Genomic DNA, 14,928 nt, shown 5'->3' with positions numbered 1-14,928 from the left:
ATTTGATCAGTGAATTGGCCAACTGTAGGAGGAGCTCCACCATAATTTCTTGCCACAATTCTGCTTGCCAGAATGTTTGCATAATTAGAAGGAGGAAGCTTGATGAGCTTTTTAGCAAGACCAGTTCCTAAAGGAATGTCATCAGGATTCAGAGTTTCATGTTCACCATAGAGTATCTCTCTAACAGCAAATACTCTCAGGCGCTTAATTCCCTCATCTATGGTTGTCCAGGGTTTAGGATTCCATGGAAGATCATCTCGGGAAGGGTATCTCAGGGCAACTGAAAATAAAAGGTGTATCCACAGATTAACCTTACCGAGAGCCTTGCCTAGATGTCTATCTATTCCATTATCCTTCGAGAGAGTTCCTAGCTGAGCTGCCAACTTGTCTCGAACCATTAGAGCTGGAGCACTTGTATCATAACATCTACTAAGCCAAGCTAGAACTGGATCCTTATCTGCCCTGGTGTAATCTTTACGGACGTTTCTAAGTTCTTCCTGGGGTGAAGAACATTCAGAAATGTCATCTCCTTCCTCCTTCTCCTCCTCTTCCTCAACTTGTTGTCCAAATAATCCTGCTGTCACTCTCCTGAGGATCTCTTTAAGCTGGGAACCACCACTGCTACCTGCTGTCCTAGCTGCATTTTCATCCTGTTTTGATGTCATTAATTCCGCTAGATCTTTAAAACAAACCTTCTCTTCCTCCTCAGCAGGATCTTTTCTAGTAGAAGGTCCCTTACCAGGATCAGTCTCCTGCTCTTCTTCCCCATTATCTCCTGGATCATCTTTGGCCTTTCCACTTCTAGTCTTTAAAACTGCTACTTGCTTAATCAGAGCTGTGTTTGAATTTCCAGCCGCCTGAGCAGAAGCTCACAGGTTTTGAGACAGACCAGCTGCTTTGGAGGGGGCTTCTGGTCCTGCCGAGAAGGAGGGCGGAAATGACTTTGCCTCGTTAATGGTGGCCGAGGAAGATGGGGGAGCCGCCATGTTGGGAGCTGCCGCCGCCCCTGGCTGCTTGCCAGAATCAGCAACAGAACCGTTCAAAGCAGCCTTTCCAATCGACTTTTTAACTTTATCTTTAACTGATACAGATTCTCCATTCTCCTCATCACTGGATGTCTTTGGGGTGAGCCAGAAGTACGTTGCCTCTTCTTTGATCTATGCTTAATAATGAAGCAGGCCTTAGATACTTTTCTCTCCAGGCGCAAAGAATGTAACAAATAGGCATTAATTATCACCAGCAGCAGGATTACACACATTGAAAAAATCAGCTTTGGATCCCAGCCATCACTTAAAATTACTCTTTCACATACTGGAATCTTAAACTCCCTTATCTCAATCGGGAGAGTGCTAGAGGTCACATTTCTGTATCTCGTAAGCTAAAAGAATCCCAGACAGCGGTCGTATAGAAGCTGGATTTTATACATAAACCATAAATAAATTTTCTGCATTAGATATTTACCTATTTGATCCAGAATTAAACCTAAACTATATTTGTAGATCAGAACTCCAAGAACTGAAAAGAACAGGCGCTCCAAAATACAAAACACCTTCATGTTTGCTTCTGTGAGTCAAGCAAGCAATAAATCAAGATAATTTTCCCCAAGCCCCACATTGGGCGCCCAAAAAGGAATGTGGTGGGTTGAGAGAGAAGGCCTAGCTTTCTCTCCCCCACAAAGGGAAAAAAAAAACCCTCAGCTAACTCAGCCGGAGAAGCAAAGGAAATGCTATATTTTAGAAGCAATGTGGAAAATGCAAGATATGTACACAATATATACAGTATTTACAATATATTTAGAGAAATATGCAGCAAGGGAAAAAAAAGAATACAGGAATGAAATTTCCTCCTCCAGACAGAGGAGGGTTCCCCCCCGTACCCCCCTCTCTCCCCCTACCTCCCTTTTTTCCCAAAAAGGGCTAGAGAGAGAGAAAAGGCAATTAATAAGGGTGAAATTTGGTTAGGCCTTAAAGAAGCACATGCAGTATTAGTGATTAGTGCTTATCTGGTTGTGCTGAGTTGAGGCAGCCCCCCTTCCCCACCACTGGCAACAATAAACACTCAGACAAACGGATTGCAAAAGTGATGGAAAGCTTAAATAGAAAGCAGTGAACTTTTACAGAAAGCCAAAAGCGCAGTGACAAAGAAAAATCCCAAAACAGACCCAGAGAGATCCCATCCCCACCTGAGGGTACACCCAAGACCCCCAGGGCTCCTTCTTCCCCCTCCCACTGCTAGGCTAGTCTCAGCTGGCCAGATCTGAGACTGCCCATCCCCCCATGGCCTTGGGCCTAGCCAGGCCCAAAGCCAGGAGACATCTCCCCCAGTTACCGGCTGACGGAGGAGGAAGAAAAGAGAGCGTGCTAGACTCTGCACTGGATCTTATACTGGTGCAAAGGATTGTGGTATGAAATACTACATAATTTCCTGTGTCCACCCCTCTGGGCTGAACTTCTGGACACAGGAAGTAAACATTGCAGGGGGGCACCCAGCTCAAACTGCAACACTGGTGTCCAAGGTCGTTCTGGCTAGGAGCCCAGAAGTAGACAAGCTGGAAGGGAGAAGGAAAGGAGCAAACTGAGAAAAAATTCCAGCTGCACTGAAACTTAAAACTGCATTCTACCAATCTACCAATGAAATTCGTTTAGAGTATCAATGTTTTCGTTGTCTTCACCAAAACATTCAGCCAGAGTGTCCCAGCCCTGTCCCTTTATTAAAGGTACAGCCTCAAACGGTTACAAGCACTATGAATGTTCCTTGGAAAAGAACTTAAATGCATTTGTCTCTACTTGTGTTCTGAAGCCCAGTAGATTCTGTTGTCTCAAGTAGTGGTTTTAAAGCAGTAAAACCATGGAAAGTGTGAACTGGCAGGAAACTGCTGCAGTGGGGAAAAAAAGACAGGGAAAGCAAAGAAGGTTTAAAGCAATTATCAGATTTTGGATAGTAAGGAATGTAAACATAATTTTTAAATTAATTGCTTAATTATTATTTAAAATTACATTTTAATTTAAAAATAATAGTTTTGAGATTTCTGTAAGGTTTTGTAGATTTGGAAGAAAACTAAAGCAGCTTTCATGGAGTAGCCTTCAAAATTCTTTAATTGTGTATTTACAGTATATAAAGGAAATGTTTCCAAATATGCCAGATCACCTGATGAGGGATTTGTTGCCTCATTCAGCAAATCTCTGAGACCCATCCTGCGAATAGAATGGAATAGAATAGAATAGAATAGAATAGAATAGAATAGAATAGAATAGAATAGAATAGACCAGACCAGGTTGGAAGAGACCTTTGAGATCATTGTGTCCATCCTATCATCCAACAGCATCTAATCAACTAAACCATGGCACCAAGCACCCCAGCCAGTCTCCTCCTAAACACCTCCAGTGATGGTGACTCCGCCATTTCCCTGGGCAGCACATTCCAATGGCAAATCACTCTCTCTCTGAATTTCTTCCTAACAGCCAGTCTAAAGCTCCCCAGGTGCAGCTTGAGACTGTGTCCTCTTGTTCTGGTGCTGGTTGCCTGGGAGAAGAGACCAACCCCCACCTGGCTACAACCTCCCTTCAGGTAGTTGTAGACAGCAAGAAGGTCTCCCCTGAGCCTCCCCTTCTCCAGGCTAAGCAACCCCAGCTCCCTCAGCCTCTCCTCATAGGGCCTGTGCTCCAAACCCCTCCCCAGCTTTGTTGCCCTTCTCTGGACACCTTCCAGCAACTCAACATCTTTTGGGGCATGTGAAATGAATTCATAGAGGTTCCCCCTTGTGTATCTGCTTCCTGTGAATTATTCTGAAGTATTAATAATAATAAAAAAAAAAAAACAACTAAATAATAAAAATTAAAAAAAAAACAAGCTGTGAGGAAGGGGAAATATCAAATCAAAGAAATGGCTCAAAATAAAAATCGTCTGCTTTAGTGTTCATGATGAAGGGTGGTGTCAATTCCTTTCTTCAGCTGGTGTCACACCTCCAACCTGAAATATGCAAAAAAAAATATGCAAATCCTTCTTTTTTTTTTTTTCCTTTCTTTTTTTTTTTCTTCTTTCTTTTTCTTTTTTTTTTTTCCCGAAAAAAAAGTTCCAAGCCATCTTCTCTGCAGCCAATGTATATGCCACAGAGAGGAAGCTGGGATTTAATTCTGTGTAGTCAAGTTCCTGCAATGCGCCTGAACTTCTGCAGCTCCAGCCTGCTGCGTAACCCAGATCTTTTCAACTTGTTTGTGCTGACCAGACAAAAGGCAGCTCACTTGCCTTCTTGCTTGCAGAATAGAGATGAGATGCAGTGAAAAATCAGCAGGCAGCCAAGATTTGGTAAAAAATAAAAGGGAAAAAAAGTTTAATAGGAAGCTGGTAAGGGAAATAAATTCAGATGTTATGAATTCCTTTAATTACTTCATTGAAATGTCTCTTTAACATTTCCTTTGACTGATTCAGCACTCCCTAAAAACCAAACAGGCTTCCAGCTAAAGGCTGAAAACCGTCTGCAGCTCATGTTCAGACCTGAAGGGTTCTGGAAGAGGAAAAAATCTCTGGAAAGTGAAATGGCTGTGTGGTAGTTTGCTGACTCGACCAGCAAGCTTGAGGTTGTGTAGCCCAGCTCAGCAAGTCTCAAGGAGCACAAATGCTGCTCACACCAGGTTTGATCACACCAGAGCTGATTCCAGACTTGTCTTGGTTGTCCTGTGCTGGGCATTAAGCATGTAAGTATTTGATGTTTCAGTGATAGGAGCACCTTTCTTTTGCCACTATTGAGTGGGTTTACAAAACCAGTTCCATTTCTAGGCTTTCCTCCTCAAATCACAGAATCCTATAATTCCTGCATGGTGGGGGTTGGAAGGGACCCCTGATGATCATCTAGTCTAACTCTCCTGCTGTAATGGGTTGGGGCAAGCCCCCCCTCCCCACCACACGCAAAAAATAATGACTCAGACAAACAGATTGCAAAAGTGATGGAAAGTTTAAATAGAACAGTGAGTGCGTGCAGAGAACTAGAGATACAGTGACGAGAGAAAAAGAACCCAAAACAGACCCAGAGAAACCCATCCCTACCTGGGGGTACACCCGAGACCCCCAGGGCTCCCTCTTCCCCCTCCCATTGCTAGGCTAGTCTCAGCTGGCCAGATCTGAGACTGCCCATCCCCCCGTGGCCTTGGGCCTAGCAAGGCCCAAGGCCAGGAGATCTCTCCCCCATGTTACCAACTGACGGAGGAGGAAGAAAAGAGGAAGTGCCAGACCCCGCCGCGAAACTTATAGTGGTGCAAGGGATCATGGTAGGAAATAACCTAATTTCCTGTGTCCACCCACTGGGCTGGACTTCTGGACACAGGAAGCAGCCCTGTAGCAGAGGGCACCCAGCCCAAACTACGACAGGAGCCACCCCTTTATTTCAAACCATGATGCCTGCACCCAAACACATCATCAAATCAGAAAACTGATGACATGTCCGGCGAAGTCCGTGTCTTCATCTGGGCGTCCACTCAAACAGTCTCTCAGTCAGGCTCTAGTGTCTGTTCATTCCAGTTCTTCTTCCTTCATCCAATGGAACCTCCCGGCGATGCAGAACTCATTCTCCTGCGGTGCAAGTTCTCCATGGATCCGTTGGGCATCCTGGTCACCTGGAACAGCCTCACGACTTCTCAGCCAAGCCTCTACTTTTCACCCATGGTCACTCGGCGGCATATTCTCCACCCCTGGGGCAGGCCAGTCGAAACAATCCAACCCACGACTGCCTTTTTCAATCCATCCAGGGTGCCGCAACCAACCGCTTCCAACTGCGGTCCAAAACCACACAGATGCTTGTCCAAGGTACTCCGCCCCCCCACTAGGCGTACCAGTAAAGAGGCAAGACAGCATCCGGCTGCACACCCCCCCCTTGGAAAGGGAGGGGCTGCACCACAGCTCACTGAGAAGAAGGGAGGTGGAGCCAGGTGCTCGGCGCCAGTTTCGGAACTCGTCCGAAAAAGTCGGGGAAGAGACTAGGGCCGGGCCCGCCGCAGCCCGAGCGTACGGCCGGGTCCGCCGGCGCCGCTCGCCCGCAGCAGGGCTCCGCCCACCTCTGCCGCCGCGGCGCAGAATCAAAATCACCTCCACCCCTCGGACACTCAGACGGCTTCTCCAGCGAAAGCCATGCACGCGTTCTCAGAGCCCTTGAAAACGGCTTTCCAGCTGGAGTCCCCATCGGCCCCCCGGGGCTTCGGGAGCTGGCTCGCCCGCTCGCAGCGGCTGGCTCTATCCCTGCAGCGAGAACGGACCTGACTCTGATCTGCTCGCCGCTGCCCCTCCCCCACTTCACTGCCCGCCGCGGAGGAGGGGCAGGTTCCGCGTTCTCAAGCGGTACCCCGATGCCGATGGTCGAGAACCACCCCTGCCTGAAATAGCAGAAGGTCCGTGCCACCGGCAGCGCACCAGTCATCCCCCCACAATCCACACGAACTTACACGGCCGCCCCGGCAACATCACTTGAGCCCCCAACTGCCAAACCCAAATCGACGCCCAGAACTGAATTTAAACTCTCCATCCTTTGCAATCGATCTGCAGAGTGGGCACAACAGCCAGCCCCACGTTGGTGCGCCAAAAATGTAATGGGTTGGGGCAAGCCCCCCCTCCCCACCACACGCAAAAAATAATGACTCAGACAAACAGATTGCAAAAGTGATGGAAAGTTTAAATAGAACAGTGAGTGCGTGCAGAGAACTAGAGATACAGTGACGAGAGAAAAAGAACCCAAAACAGACCCAGAGAAACCCATCCCTACCTGGGGGTACACCCGAGACCCCCAGGGCTCCCTCTTCCCCCTCCCATTGCTAGGCTAGTCTCAGCTGGCCAGATCTGAGACTGCCCATCCCCCCGTGGCCTTGGGCCTAGCAAGGCCCAAGGCCAGGAGATCTCTCCCCCATGTTACCAACTGACGGAGGAGGAAGAAAAGAGGAAGTGCCAGACCCCGCCGCGAAACTTATAGTGGTGCAAGGGATCATGGTAGGAAATAACCTAATTTCCTGTGTCCACCCACTGGGCTGGACTTCTGGACACAGGAAGCAGCCCTGTAGCAGAGGGCACCCAGCCCAAACTACGACACCTGCTAATGCAGGGTCTCCCACAGTAGGTTGCCCAGTATTGTGTCCAGGCAGGTTTGGAATATCTGCAGAGAAGGAGACTCCACAACCTCTCTGGGCAGCCTGGTCCAGTGCTCCAGCACCCTCACAGGAAAGAAGTTTTTCTTCATGTTTAGTTTGTGCCTCTTGTCCTGTCACTGGGCACGAATGAAAAGAGTCTGGTTCCATCCTCTTGACCATTTAGATATTGATCAGCATTGAGAGGATGCCTTCCCAGTCTTCTCCAGGCTAAACAGCCCCAGGTCTCTCACCCTTTCCTTGTCAGAGAGGTGCTTCAGTCCCCTTAGCATCTTCATAGCCTCTGCTGGACTCTGTCCAGTTCCCTCTGGAGAAAGATCCTAACCTCCTGCTTCAGGTACAGTTCTGTGTGTGGTGTGAAGTGTTCAAAGATAAAAAGATCCTGGGTAGGGAATTGGCGGGTCTCATCGACAGGGCTTTAAACTAGTTTCGAAGGGGGAAGGGGCTGAAGAGAGTCCTCTCAGACAAGAGTCTGGGGGCGACAAGCTAGAGTCAGAGGTGAAACCAGCAGCCCAGCTGAAGTGCATGTACACTAATGCACGAAGCATGGGTAACAAACAGGAGGAGCTGGAAGCCTTGATGCAGCAGGAAAATTATGATGTAGTTGCCACCACAGAGACGTGGTGGGACGACTCACACGACTGGAGCGCTGCAATTGATGGTTACAAGCTCTTCAGGAGAGACAGGCGAGGAAGAAGGGGTGGAGGGGTGGCCCTTTACATCAGGAAGGCACTAGATGCCATTGAGATGGAGACTAGGGACGATCGGGTTGAATGCTTGTGGATAAGAATTAGAGGGAAGACCAGCAGGGCAGACACCCTGGTTGGAGTCTGTTATAGACCACCCAACCAGGAGGAAGATGTTGACGAAGCATTCTATAGGCAGCTTAGGGCTGTCTCAAGATCTCCGGACCTTGTTCTCATGGGCGACTTCAACCTGCCTGACATCTGCTGGGAACTCAACATGGCAGAGAGGAGACAGTCTAGAAGGTTTTTAGAATGCATGGAGGACAGCTTCTTATCCCAGGTGCTGCGAGAGCCTACCAGGGGCAAGGCTATGCTTGACCTCCTCTTCACCAACAGGGAAGGACTGGTGGGCGATGTGGTGGTTGGAGGGTGTTTGGGGTCCAGTGACCACGAGATAATTGAATTCTCAGTTTTTGGTCAAGCCAAGAGGGGCGGCAAGAAGACCTCCACTCTGGACTTCCGGAGGGCAGACTTTGGGTTACTCAAGGAACTAATTCAGAGGGTTCCTTGGGATAAAGCCCTTAAAAACAAAGGGGTCCAGGAGAGCTGGACCTACTTCAATGAAGAATTGTTGAAGGCTCAGGGACAGGCTGTGCCAATGTGCCAGAAGATGAGCCGCCGGGGCAGACGGCCAGCCTGGATGGTTCATGAACTTTTAATGGAACTGAGGGAAAAAAAGAGGGTGTATCACCTTTGGAAGCGAGGGGAGGCAACCCACAGAATGTTTAAGGATGTTGCTAGGTCTTGTAGGAAGAGAATAAGGGAGGCAAAAGCACACTTGGAGCTTAAACTGGCCTCTACTGTGAAGGACAACAAAAAGTCCTTCTATAAATACATTAATAGTAAGAGGAAGGGGAAGGAAAACCTCCACTCCTTGGTGGATACGGAGGGGAACATTGTAACCAAGGATAAGGAAAAGGCAGAGATACTTAACACCTTCTTTGCCTCAATTTTTAACTAGAAGGGCAGAACGTCTTCCTGACAGCTGGCCTGCAGAGCTAGCAGAAGGAGCCAGGGAGCTGCACAGTTTCCCTATGTTCCATGAGGCGGTGGTTGGAACTCTCCTTAGCAGCTTGGATCCCCACAAGTCCATGGGACCAGATGGGATTCATCCTAGGGTGCTGAGAAAGCTGGCAGATGAGCTGGCCAAGCCACTCTCCATAATTTTCCAGCAGTCCTGGCTCACTGGCGAGGTCCCAGAGGACTGGAAGCTGGCCAATGTGGTGCCCATCCATAAGAAGGGCCAGTTGGATGAGCCAGGGAATTACAGGCCTGTCAGCCTGACCTCAGTGCCAGGCAAGATCATGGAACAGGTCATCCTGAGTTCAATAACACAACACTTACAGGATGGCCAAGGGATCAGGCCTAGCCAGCATGGATTTAGGAAGGGCAGGTCCTGCCTGACCAACCTGATCTCCTTCTATGATCAGGTGACCCGCCTGGTGGATGTGGGGAGGCCTGTTGATGTAGTCTACCTGGACCTCAGCAAGGCCTTTGACACTGTTCCCCATAGCAAACTGCTGGCCAAGCTGTCAGCCCATGGCTTGGATGGGAGCACACTGCGATGGGTTAGGAACTGGCTGGAGGGCCGAGCCCAGAGAGTGGTGGTGAATGGTGCCACATCCAGCTGGCAGCCAGTCACTAGTGGTGTGCCCCAAGGATCAGTGCTGGGCCCTGTGCTCTTTAACATCTTTATTGATGATCTGGATGAGGGCATTGAGTCCATCATCAGTAAATTTGCTGACGACACCAAGCTGGGGGCAAGAGTTGATCTGCTGGAGGGTAGAGAGGCTCTGCAGAGGGACCTCGACAGGCTGGACAGATGGGCAGAATCCAACGGCATGAGATTTAACACATCCAAGTGCCGGGTTCTGCACATTGGCCACAACAACCCCATGCAGTGCTACAGGCTGGGGTCAGAGTGGCTAGAGAGCAGCCAGGCAGAGAGGGACCTGGGGGTGCTGGTTGATGGTAGGCTTAACATGAGCCTGCAGTGTGCCCAGGCAGCCAAGAGGGCCAATGGCATCCTGGCCTGCATCAAGAACACTGTGGCCAGCAGGAGCAGGGAGGTCATTCTGCCCCTGTACACTGCACTGGTTAGGCCACACCTCGAGTACTGTGTCCAGTTCTGGGCCCCTCAGTTTAGGAAGGATGTTGACTTGCTGGAACGAGTCCAGAGAAGAGCAACAAAGTTGGTGAGGGGTTTGGAACACAAGCCCTATGAGGAGAGGCTGAGGGAGCTGGGGCTGCTTAGCCTGGAGAAGAGGATACTCAGGGGTGACCTTATCACTCTCTACAACTACCTGAAGGGAGGTTGTAGACAGGCGGATGATGGTCTCTTCTCCCAGGCACCCAGTACCAGAACAAGAGGACACAGTCTCAGGCTGCGCCAGGGGAGGTTCAGGTTGGATGTTAGGAAGAAGTTCTATACAGAAAGAGTGATTGCGCTATGGAATGGGTTGCCCGGGGAGGTGGTGGAGTCGCCGTCATTGAAGGTGTTCAGAAGGAGACTTGACGGGGTGCTTGGTGCCATGGGTTAGCTGTTTGGGTGGGTTGGATTGGTTGATGGGTTGGACACAATGATCTTGAAGGTCTCTTCCAACCTGGTTTGGTTTATTCTAATAAAGGTTTATTCTAATAAAGAATGCTACTTGAACTTTTTTTTTGCTTCAAAAGTTTCCCAACAATTTTGTCTGTGCACTCCCCCAGCAATCTAAAGGCTGCCAGAGGTTATTTTCATGCCATGCTTGTTGCTAATACAATAATGAAGCACTGCTTCCAGGATATTGGAGGAAAAGGGGAGTTAATCCCAAGCTGTTTTCCATCCTTGTCAAAATAAAAGGAGGTGAAGTTTAATTAAAGGCACTGCTTACAAGGAATTAGTATTACTGTACTCTGTAAAGAGGTAGCAAGATAATGTTGTGAAATGAACAATTTTTTGAACAAAAATGAATGCATAAAACAAGGGGAAAAGTGATTAGAAAAAGGCAGGATAGATTTGCAGGGCACGTAACCTTAAGAAACTTGTTTAACCTGTGTTAGAAAATAAGAAAAGCAGAGTAACAGTCTACAAATAATTGGTTTTATTCTTTGGAAGGGTTCAGATTGTAACCTAAGTCATTCTTTCATTGGAGTGCTATGCTCCCCTGGTTTTTAAAAAAGCCCTTTTCTGAGGGATCTGGATGACTGATAATAAGTAGCAAGTGGGAAAAATGCTGCACTCCCTACTAAAGGAGGAATTAAGATTTGAAGAGCCTGAAATGCGAAGTGGTAACCAGAAGGAAGTTGCCACAAAACTTCTCTTTATAATAGAAGACTTCACATGAGGCTGAACCCAGGAGCATGCAGAAAGGAGGTGAAGCGGTGTGGTGGCAAAGGTTGTGTAACCAGCAGCAAGAAATACCAGCCCCCCTGGGTTAATGTGAACCCTGAGAGCTGATCAGGGAGTAAAGTGACACACTTCCAGCACAAAGGTGAGCATCAAAATAGGAAGAAAAAAGTGTAAATGTCTGTCTTCAGTGGTCTGTGATCAGTAACTTATTGAGAGCAGCCTTGTGGAAAAGGACTTGGGGGTACTGGTGGGTAAAAAGCTGGACAGGAGCCAGCAATGTGCACTCATAGCCCAGAAGCCAACTGCATCCTGGGCTGTGTCCAAAACAGCATGGCCAGCAGGTGAGGGACAGGATTCTCCCCCCCTGCTCCTCTCTGGTGAGACTCCATCTATAGTGCTGTGTTCAGCTCTGGGGTCCTCTGGACAGGAAAAATATAGACTTGTTGGAGCAGGTCCAGAGGAGGCCACAAAAATGATCTGAGGGATGGAACCTTTCTGCTGTGAGGACAGACTGAGAGAGCTGGGTTGTTCAACCTGGAGAAGAGAAGGCTCCATGGGAGACCTTTTTGTAGCCTCTTAGTACTTAAAGGAGCTTTATCAGAGTGATGGGGACAGACTTCTCAGCAGGGCCTGTTGTGACAGGGCAAGGGTTGATGGTTTTAAACTAAAAGAGGGGACTAGACAGAAGGAAGAAATTGTGCTGAGGAGTAGTGAGACCCTGGCCCAGATTGCCCAGAGAGGCGGTGGGTGCCCCAAACCTGGAACAATTCCAGGTTGGGTTGAACAGGGCTCTGAGCAACCTGATCTAATTGCAGATGTTCCTGCTGACTGCAGGGGTATTAGACTAAGTGATCTTGAAGGGTTCTTTCCAAATGATTCCATGATTCTAACCATTTTGGATCCAATGTTTCTTCTTTCTACTCTCCAAATGTTTCAGGATTGCTTGCTCCACCACTTCTGCAACATTGCTTGGTTTGCAGAACAAATCCCACTGTGCTTAAAACGTTTGGGATTATGCTGAACACAGTTTATTGGTCTGCAGAGGCCAGCTGGGTGCTGGAAGAGCAGGTACTGGTTGATGTTGTGTAGTGTTCAAGTGTGGATGCAGCCGAAATGCACCCCGGGGGATGATGCTGCTTCCACCTAGCTTCCCACCTTGTGCTGTGCTGGTTCAAAGGAAACCAAGGTTTTCTGACACTGCTTCAGCACATTCCTGCAGTTTGAGTGGTAGCATTTTTCTGTGATGTCAGGCTTTTTCTGACCTCATTGGAGGATGAGCTTTTTCTTCCTTGGAGAGATTTTGTTCCAGAAAAGGAAGCTTGTGTTGCTAGGGAGTTGGCATTTGCGTGGGGCTCTAACAGTCGTGGATTTCTGAGCTCCTGAAAATTTTAGTCTGCAAAATCTGCTCTGGTGCTTGAGATGAGCCTGAGTGCTGACTGGCATTTTTGCAAGACCCCTTGATGAGTTTGAAGTGAACCTTTTGTCATTTCCAGGAGACTAACTCTCTGTTAATAGCAGCTCCATCTCCGTCTGATGGCTACGCACGCGCACGCAAGCAAATGCCTGTGTTGAGTCAGAATGATGAAAATAATGGAGCTAGAAAACCCCCTCCTTCAAAACACAGGAAAAAAAACCTTCTTCCTGAGCTTTTGCAGTTTTTGTTCATTGGGGTCTGGCTGTTCTACTCCAAAGCAGGAACCAATTAGAAATGCCTGTGACACTGTCTTCTGGAGCTGGGTCTTGAGGGATACCAGCCTTATAAATCAGTTTGTAGCATGGAGCCAGCAGAAGAAGAAGGCTGAGCCTGTGTTTGTGGTTCTCACAGGTAATTATAACCCAGAGGAGCACGAGGAGGGAGGAATGCTTCTGGAGGCACGTGGAGCCTCGGCATTGTCTGCTGTAGGGATGGTGCTACAGTCCACACCTCATTTGAAAAAAAAACTAAATGACCTAGTTTGAGGTATATGGTCTCTCCACGGCTCTCTGGGGCTGTCTTCCTTCTCTGTTCCTTATCTGGACCAGGCTGGGAATCCATTAGGAAGAGCACAACGTTGGGAATAACCACCCCAAATCAGTGCTGTACACAGGTATGTGCTCCTCACCCTGAGCATTTACAAGCTCATGACGTGAGTGAAGGAAATGAAGAGGGTTGAGATAAGGCTGGGGAGAGGCATGCTTGTTTTTGGGCTAGCTGAGTGTGTGTCCTCCCTCTCTGTTTACCTCACCTTGGCCCTTCGGTTCTTTTGTCTGGAGATCAGAAGTTGAGTATGGTTGTGACCGTTTGAGGCTGTGCCTTTAAGAAAGGGACAGTGCTGGGACACTCTGGCTGAATGTTTTGTAAACAAAGCTAGGCCTTCTCTCTCAACCCACTACAATGGCATTGCCTAGGAATTTGAGAGATGGTGGGAGAGCACTAGGATTTTGTCAGTTGTGGGAGAGCACTAGGATTTGAGGAGTGGTAGGATAGGGCCAAGATTTTAGGGGTGGTGGGAGAGGGCCAGGTTGTGCCAGAGATGCTGCAATGAACCTTAACTGTGAACTCAGAGCTTTCACGCACAATGGATCTCACTCCTTTATTCTTCTACCCTTATTTCTCTACCAGCTCAGACCAAAAATAGATGGTGCTGGGAATGCTGGAGCTGCACACATTTCATCCTCTCCAAATCACCATATATGCCCCTACGAAGCTGACATTTACTTTTTAGAATCGATTCCCCTTTTCTTCATGCCAATGCAAAACCCTTAATTGTTTGGTGAGCTTGTGTTTTTAATTGTCTTTATGGGTCAGCAGCATGTGGTATAGCCTCTAAAGTATTGTTTCAAAAGAGTGATCCCTTTGGGAAATGTCTGTTTTTCTCTGTTCTGCAATGGATCTCTCCCTCTTGCAGAGGCTTAGTTTACATAATATCTGAGTGTTAATGTAGAGGCCTTTTGTAAATACTCTAAGATGCTTACCAAGCTGGTTGCTTGCTTGTCTACATAACAAAGCCGGGAGTTATGTAGTGGGTGTAGAGAAAGGGTGTGACATGTACTTTAACCTATTAGGCTTGCTAAATCTGGGGAAAAGGGCTTTTGCTTTATTAATGGGGATGGTTATCTGCACACTGCATTTGTCTCCACGAACAAACCACGGAGCCTTTTGCCGGAGCATGGTTCGTGGTGGAGCGAAGGCTTCATTGCCAATTCAATCCTCTTTTAGTGGTTGTTTTTTGGCTTTCAGAAAAGCCAAAGTCTTCAAGGGATTTTTTTTGTTTGGTGTTTTGGTTGGGGGGGTTTAGCGTTTTTGGTGGTGCTCAGTTGTGTTTCGCTGCAGTGTTTGGGTTGAGTTGGCTTTCCCAGTTCTGCGTTTTTATGCTTTCATTTTTCAAAACCCCAAATGAGAACCAGAGAGACTGTAAAAGGCTGAAAACTTTATGGTGTCTCCTTACAGAGACTCATAATGTGAGCAAATCGGACGGGAAAAGGGACAGCAGGAAAACTCTGATGTTGCTCACATTGACTCTAGCCCTTGTGGTAGGTTTTTACCTTTATCTTCTGACTCAGACTGCAAGGTTTTGTTTGTTTTTTTTTGTTTTGGTGGGTTGTTGTTGTTGTGTTTTTTTGGACAGCATTAATTTGTAGTAAATGGTAACTTCTCAAATCTGACTGATAACTTTCCCATAAGTTATTTTAAAACTGTTCCTTGTGTTTTACTGCTCTCTGAGTAATCTCAGAAAGGCAAAGCCTG

The 14,928-nt window shown here is 47.8% G+C and overlaps 1 protein-coding gene across 7 annotated transcripts in view; it reads left to right on the top strand.

Moving 5' to 3' along the window:
* Positions 1–14,928, top strand: part of NCOA1 (nuclear receptor coactivator 1) — a 411,243-nt gene that overhangs the window by 64,511 nt on the left and 331,804 nt on the right. The window contains exon 1 of one of the 7 annotated variants that reach the window (XM_068143157.1): positions 13,187–13,288. The exons of 5 other annotated variants lie outside the window; for them this stretch is intronic. The gene's annotated coding sequence lies outside the window, so the exon portion shown is untranslated. Of the gene's footprint in view, positions 1–13,186; positions 13,289–14,089; positions 14,715–14,928 lie in introns of those variants that run through there. One more of the 7 variants, XM_068143158.1, reaches the window with a different exon arrangement.

Source organism: Melanerpes formicivorus, unplaced genomic scaffold, assembly GCF_026170545.1.
Source record: "Melanerpes formicivorus ecotype bairdi unplaced genomic scaffold, bMelFor1.0.p_v2 SCAF_9, whole genome shotgun sequence".
NCBI classification, from domain to species: Eukaryota; Metazoa; Chordata; class Aves; order Piciformes; family Picidae; genus Melanerpes; species Melanerpes formicivorus.
The sequence above is the reverse complement of the archived record's forward strand: the minus strand, read 5'-3'. Positions and strand labels throughout refer to the sequence as shown.